The following is a 13,842-nucleotide window of genomic DNA, read 5'->3' on the forward strand; positions in this document are numbered from 1 at the left end:
AAGGTGTAGAATGCTGGAATCTGTATCCAGAGAAAGCAGAATGAATCACTACCATGAGGAAACACTAAATGTAAAAATTGGATTCTAGAAGCTTTGAGAAGCAGGAGCAATGACTATGGTACAGCAGAACTCAGACTTTGGTGACTGTAGAGGGATCAAATCAAAGGAAAGATTAACCACTATCAACATTAGTATAAATCAAATTCAATAACAATTACAAGAAGACATTCAACAGAAAGTTAATTTTCCATCAAGACTACATGAAAACCTAGAAAAGAAATTAATCAAAGGATTTAAAAAATGAAATAAAAATTCTTTATTAAAAAGAAAGGGTGTGACAGCTAGATGGCACAGTGGATAGAGCACCGGCCCTGGATTCAGGAGTGCCTGAGTTCAAATTTGGCCTCAAACAATTAACACTTACTAGCTGTGTGACCTTGGGCAAGTCACTTAACCCCAATTGCCTCACAAAAAAAGAAAGAAAGAAAGAAAGAAAGAAAGAAAGAAAGAAAGAAAGAAAGAAAGAAAGAAAGAAAGGGAAGGGGCAACTAGGTGGCACAGTGGATAGAGCACTGGCCCTGGAATCAGGAGGACCTGAGTTCAAATCCAGCTTCAGACACTTAACACTTAATAGATGTGTGACCCTAGGCGGGTCAATTAACCCCAATTGCCTCACCAAAAAAATAAAGAAAAAAAGAAAGGGGACAAAAAAAAAAAAACCTTAAATAGCCACAATGCAAAGCCATAAAACTTTGGCAAGTAAGAGACTTCCAGAAAATGAGACTAGATAAAAATAAATCAGTGATTCCATGAGCAAGCATTATATATTAAAATAAAAATTATCAATAAATAAGATATCATTTTAATTAGCAGGTATTAAAATAACTCACCACAGAAACAGATCAATAAAAGATTACTTAAACGTCATTGGATTCCCCAAAAACTATGAGAAAAAATAAATCTGGACACTTTATTAAAATAAATTGTAAATGAAAACTGCCCCCAAATAATTAGAATCAGAGGGCAAAGTGATTTGAGAAAGAATCCACTTATGTACTTAATGAAGCTCCCATATGAAAAGTCCCTAGATTCCATGGCAATATCTAGAACTTCCACAACAAAATAAATAATACTACATGCCTCTAGAAAGAAGAGGTTCAAGTATCATGGAAGCACTGTTAGGATCATATATGAAACCTGAGCAATTTTTTTTTTACTATAAATGAGAGATCATTAAGTACAAAAATTTTAAAAAACAAAAGATACAGGACTACACAAGGAATAACTTACTAAAATGAAGCTTTAATGAAATAAATGACTTTCAAGATTTTTTTTAACTTTGGTAACACTAGAAATGTTGAAATATAAATAAAGGTGTGCATAGAATTCTAGAAAGATAAACTTATTTGAGAAATTAGAAAGGATTGTGTGATTATATATACTACCTTTCAAATAGGAAGAAACTAAATAGATGGCTAGTCAGAATCTTAATGTCTTAAAAGGGCAGTGAGGAAGGCACACAGGGAAAAAAACAACAACTAAGAATTGATTATTTCTGTTGTGAAAGTTTTAAAATTGGCAACAGAAAGAAAGACAAAAAAGAATACATTGCTGTAGACAGAAGAAAGAATAGGGCTGAGCTTATCTTCTTTTTTTTAACTTACCTTCTTATAATTGTTTAGCTATTTTCTGTCATGAATCCCTTTGGAATTTTCTTGGCAAAGATACTGGAGTAGTTTGCCATTTCCTTCTCCAGCTGATTTTACAGATGAGTAAACTGAAGCAGATTTAAGTGACTTGCCCAGGATTACAAAGCTAGTAAGTGTCTGAGGACAAATTTGAACTCAAGAACATAAGTCTTTTCAACCCCAAGCTCAGCACTCCACCCACTGCACCAGCTATTTGTCCTAGCTGATAGACTAAAGACAGACATACTTTTTGGACATGGTCTCCATGTGGATTCATTTTTCAGTGATTATATGGGTTTTTTTTGTTTGTTTTGGTTTGGTTTGGTTTGGTTTGGATTTTTGCAGGACAATGAGGGTTAAGTGATTTGCCCAGTCACACAACTAGTAAGTGTCAAGTGTCTTAGGCCGAATTTGAACTCAGATCCTTCTGAATCCAGGGCCAGTGCTTTATCCACTGTGCCACCTAGCTGCCTCCCCCACTCCCCATGAGTATTTTTTTAAATTCCCTTTCTTTATTGGTTTTAATTGGGTGTGAGATTGAGGGGAGGGGAGGAATTAGCAAAAATGATTTTCAAAATGGCCATTGAAACTTTTTTCTTTTTCTTTTTGAAACCTTTGTGTTCCAAATTCTCTTGGTCTCTCCCTCCACTCCACAAGACCTCAAGAAAATCAGTATAAACTATACATGAGCAATCATGCAAAACATTTCCACATTAGACAGGTTGTGAAAGAAAAGAGACAAAAACAAAACTTCAGATAAAGGAACTAACAAAAAAATGTTTCAAACTGTATTCATACACCATCAGTTCGCTCTGTAGATGGACTGCATTTTTTATAGGACCTTCAGAACTGTCTTGGATCATTGCATTGCTGATAAAAGCAAGTCATTCACAGCAGATCATCTTATAATATTGCTGTTATTTTGTATAAAGTACATTTCACATTGCATTAACTCATATAGGTCTTTCCAGGTTTTTCTGATAGCATCCTGCTTATCATTTTTTAATAGTAAACTACATTTATATAGTACTTTAAAGAGATATTAGAAACTTTTTTCTAACAAAAATTGCATAGACTAGAAGAAAAGGAAGTTCAGTAGGAAAAACAGATAAGAAGGGCAATTTTTTTTTGCAGGGCAGTTAAGTGACTTGCCCAGGGTCACACAGCTAGTAAGTGTTAAGTGTCTGAGGCCAGATTTGAACTCAGGTCCTCCTGAATCCAGGTTCTGTGCTTTATCCATTGCACCACCTAGCTGCCCCCATTACTATATTTTGAAAGACTATTTCTTTAATATTTTTAAAGCAAAAAGTATAAAATGAAGGTATTAAAGACAAGAAATTATTATTGGTGCTACATACATATATATGCATATATAAAATATTTGTATATATTAATATAATATATATAATAAACAAAAGAAGATAAAAGGGTGTGTCTATCTTGCTTTGTATATTTTTATTTCATGTTTTATCTCCCATTAGATTGGAAGGTCCATGAGGGCAAAATTATATTTTGCTTGCTTTTGTATCCCCAGATCTTAGCAGAGTACCTGGAATATAGTAAGTGTTTGATGATTATTGTCAAAAATATAGGGGTTCATATTAGAAATAAAGGATCATGTCATTGAAACCAAAACCAGCAGAATATTTCTTATATACTTTTTGACTGACAGAGACTTTATAAGGAAATAGATCACTGTAGAATGAAAAATAAATAGTATATGATAAATACCTAGAAAAACACAGTCACTAGAATTATACAGCAGAGATTCATTGTTCTTCATAAACTAATAGATTGTAAAACCTAAAAGCACAATATGAACAACAAACTATGTTTGAGAATTCATCAAATAAAGAATACTGAAAATAGAGCCTTATCACAGGGTGGAGAGAATGGGGGACAACTTTATCCACACATAGCAATGTCCCAAAAAGTTTAGGAACAATATTGGGTTTGGTTTTTTTTTTTTCTTTTTAAAACAACTGCCATATTGTATGGACATTCATAACTTTAAAACTAGATAGGCAAAAATAACTCAAAATAGAAAGAACCACATTTCCAATAGCTTTTTACAATATAAAAATGGTATTGATATTTGAATCAGGGAAAGACAAATCTGGAAAAAAACTACTGCAGTTCAATGTCTCTAATAAATATTGTTGCAAAAATGTAAAATAGGTTACCACAACACATGAAAAAGATTATACTTTGTGTACAAGTGAGTTTATACCAGGAATTTAGGGTTAGTTCAACATAAAGATGACCATAAATATGATAAAGAAAAATAAAAATAGTAAAATGCCGTATTATTATACCCATGGATGATACAAAGACTTTTAACAAAACCCAACATTTATTTCTATTAAAACTCCAGAAATTCTAGGAGTAAGTGGACCTTTCCTTAATTTAGTAAATAATATCTATCTAAATCATTAGCAAATATATGCAGTGGAGAAACATTTCAAAAAAAAACAAAAAAACCAAGGTAAACCAATGATGCCTTTCTAGAAATAATAGCTATTTGAATAATAAAAGAAGATAATGAAGTAAATAGACATAGAGAAATCAAAATTATCATTTTTACAAATTATATTAATAAAATCCTAGATAGCCAATCAAAAATTAATAATTTCAGTAAGGTTTTAAGACATAATTGCACATAAATTATCAGCATCCCTTCATACACAAAATTCAAAAACAAGTGCCAAAAAGAGAAATTTCACTCAAAACAATCAGTGAAATTATAAAATACTTTGGTTTCCATCTACCAAGATTTACATAGGCACTACATGAGTCTAACAATAAGGAACACTTTGCAGAAAGATAGATCTAAATATTTGGAGAATCACTCATTATTGATAGCTCCATTGTCAATATAAGAAAAATGACAATGCTACATAATTTATATGTAAAATTCCCCACAAATTTTATAGAGGTGACAAAAAATAATGACAAAGTTCATATGAAGTAACAAAAACTCAAAAATAAAAACAAAAAATAGAGAAAGGAATGGTTCCTTTACAAATCAGTAATCATTCAAACAATATGGTAGTGGTTTAAAAATAATAGAGGTCTATCAGTGGAGCAGACTAGAAACATAACCTAAAGAAGAAGAAAAAAACAAATTTCAAAAAATAGCATTTTGTCTGATAAACCCTAAAGACCTCAGGTACCTATTTAACAAAAACTACTGGAAAAACTGGACAGAATTCTTATAGAAATTAGATTTAAACTAATGCCTCATATCACGCATAAAAGATTAGCTCCAAATGGATACATGCCTTAGAAACAAAAGGTTACTTCGCAACTTAATCTGAGAAGACAGAGGAAATTACCTTTCAATTCTATGTCAAGAAGAAAGTTCCTGAATGACATAAGATAAAATGAATAATTTTGATTAAATAAAATTCAAGAAGTTTTGCACAAGAAAATCTAATGTGGTGAAAATTATAAAAGAAATCAATACCTAAGGAAAAATCTTTGCAAAAAGTTTCTCCAGGAAATGTCTTATTTCCAAAATTTACAAAGAATCCATTCAAATCTATTTAATTAAGGGTCATTCACCAGCAGTAATATGACTAAAGGATTTGAAAACACAGTATTCAAAGCTATCAATAATAATATAAAGTATTTAATCACTAATAATTGGAAAAAATCTAACTAAAGCAATTTTCAAGTTTATATATCCCACCTACAAGACAGGCAAAGATGACAAATGAGGAAAATGACAAATTGTAGTGTCCTGGAAAAACAGATACACTAACTGTACTGTTAGTGAAGACATTAATTGGTCTAGCCATTCTGGAATACAAATTGAAACTATACCCAGCAAATTGTCAAACTGTCTATAGCTTTTGATGCAGGCATATTGGATCAATATTCCAAAGACATCAAAGAAGGCAAATATCTCTATGTGCAAAAGTATTTATGGCTGATTTGGGGGTAACCAGAAATGTAAACAAAGAGGATATCTTATTAGAGAATTGTTAAACAAATTGTGGAATTTGAATGTAATCAAATATTTTTGTGGCATATGAAATTCTAAGCAGGATAATTTCAAAATATGTTTGGATCACTTCTATGAACTAATTTAGAGCCAAGTGAAAAGAAATAGAAAAGAATTTAAACAATGTTCAAACAATGATAACAACATTATGGAGAAAAACAGCTTTGAAAGACTTTATTTCTCTGATCAACACAGTAATAAAACCTAATTACAAAAGAATGGAGATTCAGGATGCCACTTCACCTCTTGACAGAGACATGATGAACTTATATTGGAGAAAAAACACGCACATTTTCAGAACCAGCTAATGTGGGAATTTGTTTTGCTGAATTATGTAGATATGTATAGAGGGCTTTCTTAATTTTAAATTTGCTCAGTGAAGGGAGTGGGGAGTGGAAGAAAGTGACTAAAATACTTTTTACTTGAAAAATAAAAATAATATAAGAATTTGCAAACATATACATCATCCTTGTCATTCTGTCAATGAGTATAGTTGCCTTGAATATTCTTTCATAAAGTCTATAGACTTTGCACACTTGTCAAAGCATTTCTTTAATTACAAAATGATTTTATCCATCTTTGTAATAATGTACATTGAGTAATAAAATATGTACGTATATACGGATATATATATATATATATATATATATATATATATATATGATGTTAGGGACACACAAATTCATTCCAGAAATCTATTTGTGTTATGACTTTTTCATGTAAAGAGTAGAGGAAAGAAAATGCTCAGAAATAAATGTTCCAAATAATAGGTTGCTGTCTTTCCCTGGAAGCAGGCCCTGAAGTCAATTTCTGGCCTGCTCACTGAGCTGGGCAATGAGTCCCCATGGCACTCATCTGTCTTACTCTCAGCAGGTCAGAAAGCCTTAACATCACCCAAGAGCATATAACCTCTGGCCATTTTCTAGGTGTTTTTTTTTCCCTACACCCAGTCATCCATGGAATTATTTGGAAGGTCATCCTTGTTCCTGTTCCTCTAGCTTTATAATGTGGCTTTCTACTCTTGTGTCTCCAAATACACAACTGCCAATGAAGAAATAATTGCAATTTATATACAAGTGTTGGTCAAAGGAAACAATTCAAAAAAAAAAATAAAAGAATTTTTGATTCTTAACTCCTATGGTAGAGGGAGCCAGTTTGCCCAAAGCAGCATTAACCATTCTAATCAGAATCATTCATTTTGATAAAGAGATTATAATTTAAATTCACATGGTCTTTTTCCCCCTCAAAGAGCTCAAAGCATTTTGCTAACATTGACTCATCATCTATCTAAAAGGATAAGCGAGGAAAATAAATTCCTAGAGATTGAGAAAACAAATAATTGTGAGAGACACTTCATTATTAGTGCCACTTGCCTTTCATTCTCTCCTGGGGCTAGGCAAAATCCTATGTACTTCACTCTCCATTAGGCTGATTCCCAAGTTCTCTCCACATCACTAAAGCCACTTAGAATGCAATAATCCTTTTACATTGTCATCCTTATTGAACTGGGTTGTAATAGGGCTTTAAAAATGGGGAATGAAGGGTGGGGGGATAAAGGGAAATAGATGATAACATAAAATAAGAGCCTTTAAAACAATATTTTTTCTTGATATTTAATCATTCTGTTTTATTTCATCTTGTAACTCATATTTACTTTGTATATGGTTTGTATTTGCTAATTAGCTTACAGATTGTTTTCCAAGTTCCTTGAAGGCAGAGATGGTTTAATTTGTTTCTTTTCTATCTCCAGTGCCTAGTATGATGCCCCATATATTTTTGGCATGGACCTATCATTTCATTGGTGTGGGAAGCATCAAAATAAGGAATTCCCTTTACCAGAGGAGATCTGCAACTGTTCTGCTTTATAATATCAGAAAATTGTCTATGGAATGTAGAGGCTAAATGATTTGCCTGTGATTAAACAAGCAGCATCTGTCAGAGGTAGGACATACCCAATTTGACTTGACCTCAAAACAAGTGTCTGGACCTCAGCCCACTAGACCTATTGTCTTTTAATTTTGTGCCTTGCATGCAGTAGGCACGTAAAAAATGGTGGCTGAACTGAACATTCAATTGAACCAGGACCTGCCTAGTACAGGTAACAATAAAAAGCCCCAAGGCCTTTCAATTTAAAAGATTCCAATGTATGAAAATCCAGTTTGCAAAACAGATAATTTAGGAGGTGATTCTAATTATAAAAGGACTCAGTCTATGTAGAATTCTAAATACTATGGATATTATCCATTGCTTATAAAATTTTATTTACTAAAATTAAATTCAATAAGCAAGTATTAAGCAACTTCTAAGTGCAAAGAACTGACAGATACTGGGAATATGTTAAGGATCTGTGATTTCATAAGTGTAATTCATCAATCACTTCATAGATAAATCATAAAAATTTTCCTGAGGGAAGTGATTTTCTTTAATAACAGAGATAGTAAATAAAAAATTATTTGAAATCACCTTCTTAATTCTAAGTTCAACAGTATGCAACACATAATCAGTTTCCAAATTAAACGCAGGGCCATGTGGAGGACGTTCACCTTGTCACAAGGAGACCATGGCCTGACCTAAAGGGATGCATAATGAACCAACAAAATGATAGAAAGATAGGTCAGATCTGACCTCTCTGTGACAGTCAGTCATGGAGCTAGATTCCAACAGAACCAAACTACTCTTATCCCCCAATATTTTTACATTCCACCTTCTGTCTTTATTGTTCAACCTGTGAACTCCATCTCCCTGCCCCCACATCTGAGATTTGAAGTATTTGTTCCTATTCACACACCACAATTATTACCTAACCATCATCTGAACTCCCACAACATCAGCTATCTTTTTCCCTGCAAAGCTCATCTTGGAATACTCCCCTTTTTCGTGACCTTTCCTCCAATTTACATTCTGCAGAATGAAAATGTTTAATATTTTATTTTCCCCAATAATATGTAAAACCAACTTTTAATATTCATTTTTAAAACTTTGAGTTTCAAATTCTCTCCATTTCTCCCTCCTTATCCCCTCCTCCACTGAAAAGGCAAGCAATTCATTATGTGGGTTACACGTGTAGTCATGAAAAACATTTTTATATTTAGTCATGTTAAGAAAGAAAACACTGACCAAAAAGAAATAAAACATCAAGAAAAATAAAGACTTATTTTTAAAAGTATGCTTCAGTCTGTATTCTGGCACCATCAGTTCTTTCTCTGGGGATGGATAGCATTCTTTATCATAAGACCTTCATAGTTGTCTTAGATCACTGCATTACAGAGAATAGCTAAGTCATTCACAGCTGATCATCCCACAACATTCTATACTTTGTGTATGGAGTATTTCACTTTGCATCAGCTCATGTAATTTTTCCAGATTTTTTTTAGAGTATTCTACCATCATTTCTTATAAAACAACTGTATTCCATCAGAATTACATACCACAATTTTTTCAGCCATTCTCCAATTAATAGGCATCCCTCAATTTCCAATTCTTTGCTACTAGAAAAGAGATGCTATAAATATTTTTGTACATATAAGACTTTTTCCTTCTTGCTTTTTATTTCTTTTTATATAGAGACCAACTAGTTGTATTTCCAGGTCAGAGTATGCATGGTTTTATAACTCCTGTGTAATTTAAGATTCTAAATGTGGATTCTAATCTGTTCCCCCAGTTTTGGGAGAAACTGACTAAAATCACTGATAAAATGAGTTTAGGTTTTTAAGGGTTTATTGGAAAATAGAAAGAAAAAGATTGAGAACAGAATTCCAACAGCCTGGCATTCCTATCTTTCCTCAAATTTCCTGTGAAGTCCTCTGCTGCCACCACCATCCAGTTAGGAACCCAAAAAGCCCCAGAGCTCTCCGCGCAGGCTCCCTTTCCTCCTTCCTGTCTCCTCCCAGACCATAGGAGGCTCCTCAAGTTGATTGGCTGGTAGCCTTGATAGACAGCCCCCATGAGCAAACGTCATTTCCTGATGCCAAGGAAAAGCCAAAATGCCTCTGAGGCATTTTCCTAATGGTGGAGCTTTCCCACAGCAAGTCCCAAGTAGGTGGCATCATTCCAATCATTACACTCCTTTGGCAAGTTCCAAATAATTGTTGAATCAATCCACAACCTCAGTGATAGTACATTAATTTCTCATTTTTTTCCATATCCCCTCCAACATTTGTCATTCTCTTCTTCTACCCTATTAGCCAATATGTATGAGCTAGTACCACAGAACAATTTCAATTTGCATTTCTCCAACCAATAGTGAGTTAGAAACTTCCTGTGCCAAAATGGCTAAATGAAGCAGCAACCCTCTGGAGCTCTCACAAATTTCTTCCCCAAACCAATCGAAAACTGCCTCTGAATCATTCCAGGAGCAGGGAAGCAGCCTACCAGCCCAGCAAAAAAGATCTTTCTTACCTTTGTGGGAGGAAAGTGAGGTCCAGGAGCAGCAGCAGCAGCTTCTGAGCTCACAACAGGGGGCGGGAAGCAGGGCTCTGAGCCTAGTGCAAATCATCAAGGAGGCTCCACCCACCTACAAACCAGTAGACCCCTGGACAGGTGAACAGTCTGGGCAGCATAGCAGGGACCCTCACCAGGCATCTCACAGATAGTACAGAACACCAGGATGCTTTGACCTCACTGCTGACCAGTATTGAAGCCTCACAAAAGACTGGTTAACATCAAGTTCTCAACTCTTTGACCTCCCAGCAGAAAGATTCTTTTGGGGGCAAACCAGCATTAGGGGGCTCCAAAACTCAGTAGATCACAACAAAATTACCCTTCTAGGGCCTGCTAGCACAGGGAATACCATAGCAACCCAGCAACATTACACCTACACCTGCACAGATTGTAAAAATTACTCCTCCAGAGCCTGCTAACAGAGGCCCTGCTAACAGAGCAACCCAGAAGCAGGGAAGCACCCCTGGGGCAGAACAACAATAAGCTCACTTCTCCAGTGCCAGCAACCAGAAAGACTTAGTCAACTTTTGCAACCCAGCACCAGGACACCACCCCTGGAGAATGCCAGCCCACACTAAGGGGAGGCCAAAAGGGAGAACTAACACTCTAATACTAATCAGATGGCAAGCTTATTCAACAAAGAAAGCAAGTAGCTAAGCCCTGAAGCCCAGTGAAAGCCACCAGTAAAACCCAGAGACTCAGCATAAAACCTTGGAACAGTGTAGGAATGTGAGCCCAACTATCTCATAAAAAAAATCAAGGGACAAAAAAGAGCAAAAACCAACCAAACAAACAAACAAACAAAGAAACAAATCCTCATTATTAACTGTTACTACAGTGATAGGGGCATAAACATAGAGGAGGACAATAATAACAAAATGGCTACAGGTAAAGCTTCAATGAAAAATGTAAATTGGTCTCAGACCAGAAAAGAATTCCTGGAAGACCTTAAAAAGGAATTTAGAAAACAAATTAGAGAAGTTGAAGAAAAATAGGGGAAAGAAATAAAAGGTAATGCAAGAGAAGAGAGAACCATGAAAAAGAAATACAAAAATTTACTGTGGAAAATAACTCCCTAAATAACAGATTTAGCCAAATGGAAAAAGAAGTACAAAAGGTCACTGAAGAAAATTATTCTTTAAAAATGAGAATTCAATAAATGGAAACTAATGACCCTATGAGACACCAAGATAAATTTTTTAAAATCAAAAAAGTAAAATAATAGAAGAAAAAGTGAAATTTCTTATTGCAAATAGAACTAACCTATAAAAAGATGCAGGAAAGATAATATAAGGATTATTGGACTAATTGAAAGCCATGATCAAAAAAAAAAAAAACCTGTACAATACCTGTCAAAAAATTATCAAAGAAAAATGCCTTGATATATTAGAACAAGAAGGCAAAATAGAAATTGAAAGAATCCACAGATCACTACCTGAAAAAGATAAAAAGAAAACTCCCTAGAACATCGTAGACAAATTTCAAAGCTCACAGATCAATTAAAAAGTACTGCAATTATCCAAAAAGAAACAAAATCAAATACCATGGAGCTACAGTCAAAATTACACAGAACTTGGCAGCTTCAACATTAAAGAATCAGTGGGTTTGGAATATAATATACCAGAAGGCAAAAGAGTTAGGTTTATAACCAAGAATCACCTACTCAACAAAATTGAATATATTATTTCAGGGGGAAAATGAATATTTAATGAAATAGAGGACTTTCAACCATTTCTTATTAAAAGGCTAGAGTTGAATAAAAAATGTGACCTCCAATTACAAGATTCAAGAGAAACATAAAAAAGCTAAAAAAGACACAAGAAAGAAAAATTAATTCAATAAGGTTAAACCTTTTATATTTTTATGATAAGATAATATTTGTAAGTCTTAACAACTTTATTATAAGAGCAATTAGAAGGAGTATATGAAGAGAGAGCATGTGGCTATAAGGTGATATTGAAGGGATGATAATATTTGTAAGTCTGAAAAACTTCATTATAAGAATAATTAGGATTATATGTAGAGTGTGTGGTCATAAAGTGGCATTGATGGACAACACCCCAAAAACAAAATAAAGGGGTAAGAAAGAAATTGCATGGTGCTGATAACCAAATCAGGAAGAGCCAAAACAGAGAAAAAAATTATAGACTAATCTCCCTAATGAATATTGATTAAAAAAATTTTAAATAAAATATTAGTGGGGGCAGCTATGTGGTGCAGGGGATAAAGAACTGACTCTGGATTCAGGAGGACCTGAGTTCAAATCCAGTCTCAGACACTTGACACTTATTAGCTGTGTGACTGTGGGCAATTCACTTTACCCCCATTGCCCAGCCCCCCCTCAAAAATAAAATAAAATAAAATATTAGCAAAAAGATTACAGCATTATAGCACAAGGATCATATATTATGACCAGATGGGATTTATACCAAGAATGCAGGGCTAGTTCAATAGTAGGAAAGCAGTCAGCATAATTGACAATATCAATAACAAAACCAACAGAAATAATATGACTATCTCAATAGACACAGACTAGGCCTCTGACAAAATACCACACCCATGACTATTAAAAACTCTAGAGAGCAAATGAATAACAGGAGCTTACCTCAAAATAAGTACTATTTATCTAAAACCATCAGCAAGCATTATCTTTAATGGGGATAAGCTAGAAACTTGCCCAATACAATTAGGGGTGAAGCAAGGATGCCCATTATCACCTCTATTATTTAATATTGTACTAAAAATGTTAGCTATAGCAATAAAAGATGAAAAAGAAATTAAAGGAATTAGAATAGGTAATGAGTAAACAAAACTATCACTTTGTAGATGATATGATGTTATACTTAGAAAATCCTACAGAATCAAATAAAAAGCTACTTGAAATTATTGACAACTTTAGCAAAGTTGCAGGATACAAAATAAACTCAAATAAATCATCAGCATTTCTATATATTACCAACAAATTCCATCAACAACAGGTACAAAGAGAAATTCCATTTAAAATAACTGTGGCCAATATAAAATACTTGGGAGTCTACCTGCCAAGACAAACACAATAATTATATAACCAGAACTACAATACACTTTTCACACAAATAAAGACAAATATAAATAATTGGAAAATATTAATTACTCATTGATAAGCTGAACCAATATTAAAAATTGAAAGTCCTACTTAATTAATTTATTTAAGGCTAGACCAAGCAAATTATCAAAAATATTTTATAGATCCAAAAAAATATCAATGAAGTTCATCTAAAAAAACAAAAGTTTAAGGATATCACAGGAATCAATGAAAAAATACAAAAGAAGGTGATCTAGCAGTACCAGATCTCAAACAGTATTATAAAGTGGTGATTATCAAAACAATCTGGTACTGGATAAGAAATAGAGAGGTAGAATAGTGGAATAGAACAGGTACAAATTACACTATAGTAAAAGACTATAGTAATGTAGTACATAGTAAACACATATATCCAAGCTTTTGGAACAAAAAATCATTATTTGACCAAAATTGCTGGGAAAACTGGAAAAGAGCATGGCAGAAACTAGGTATAGACCAACATTTCATACCGTATAGTAAAATAAGGTCAAAATGTGTACATGCATTACACATAACTAATGATACCATAAGCAAATTAAGAGAGTATTGAGGGGCAGCTAGGTGGTGCAGTGGATAGAGCACCAGCCCTGGATTCAGGAGGACCT

The sequence above is a fragment of the Dromiciops gliroides genome, chromosome 1, assembly GCF_019393635.1.
Source record: "Dromiciops gliroides isolate mDroGli1 chromosome 1, mDroGli1.pri, whole genome shotgun sequence".
Taxonomy (NCBI): Eukaryota; Metazoa; Chordata; class Mammalia; order Microbiotheria; family Microbiotheriidae; genus Dromiciops; species Dromiciops gliroides.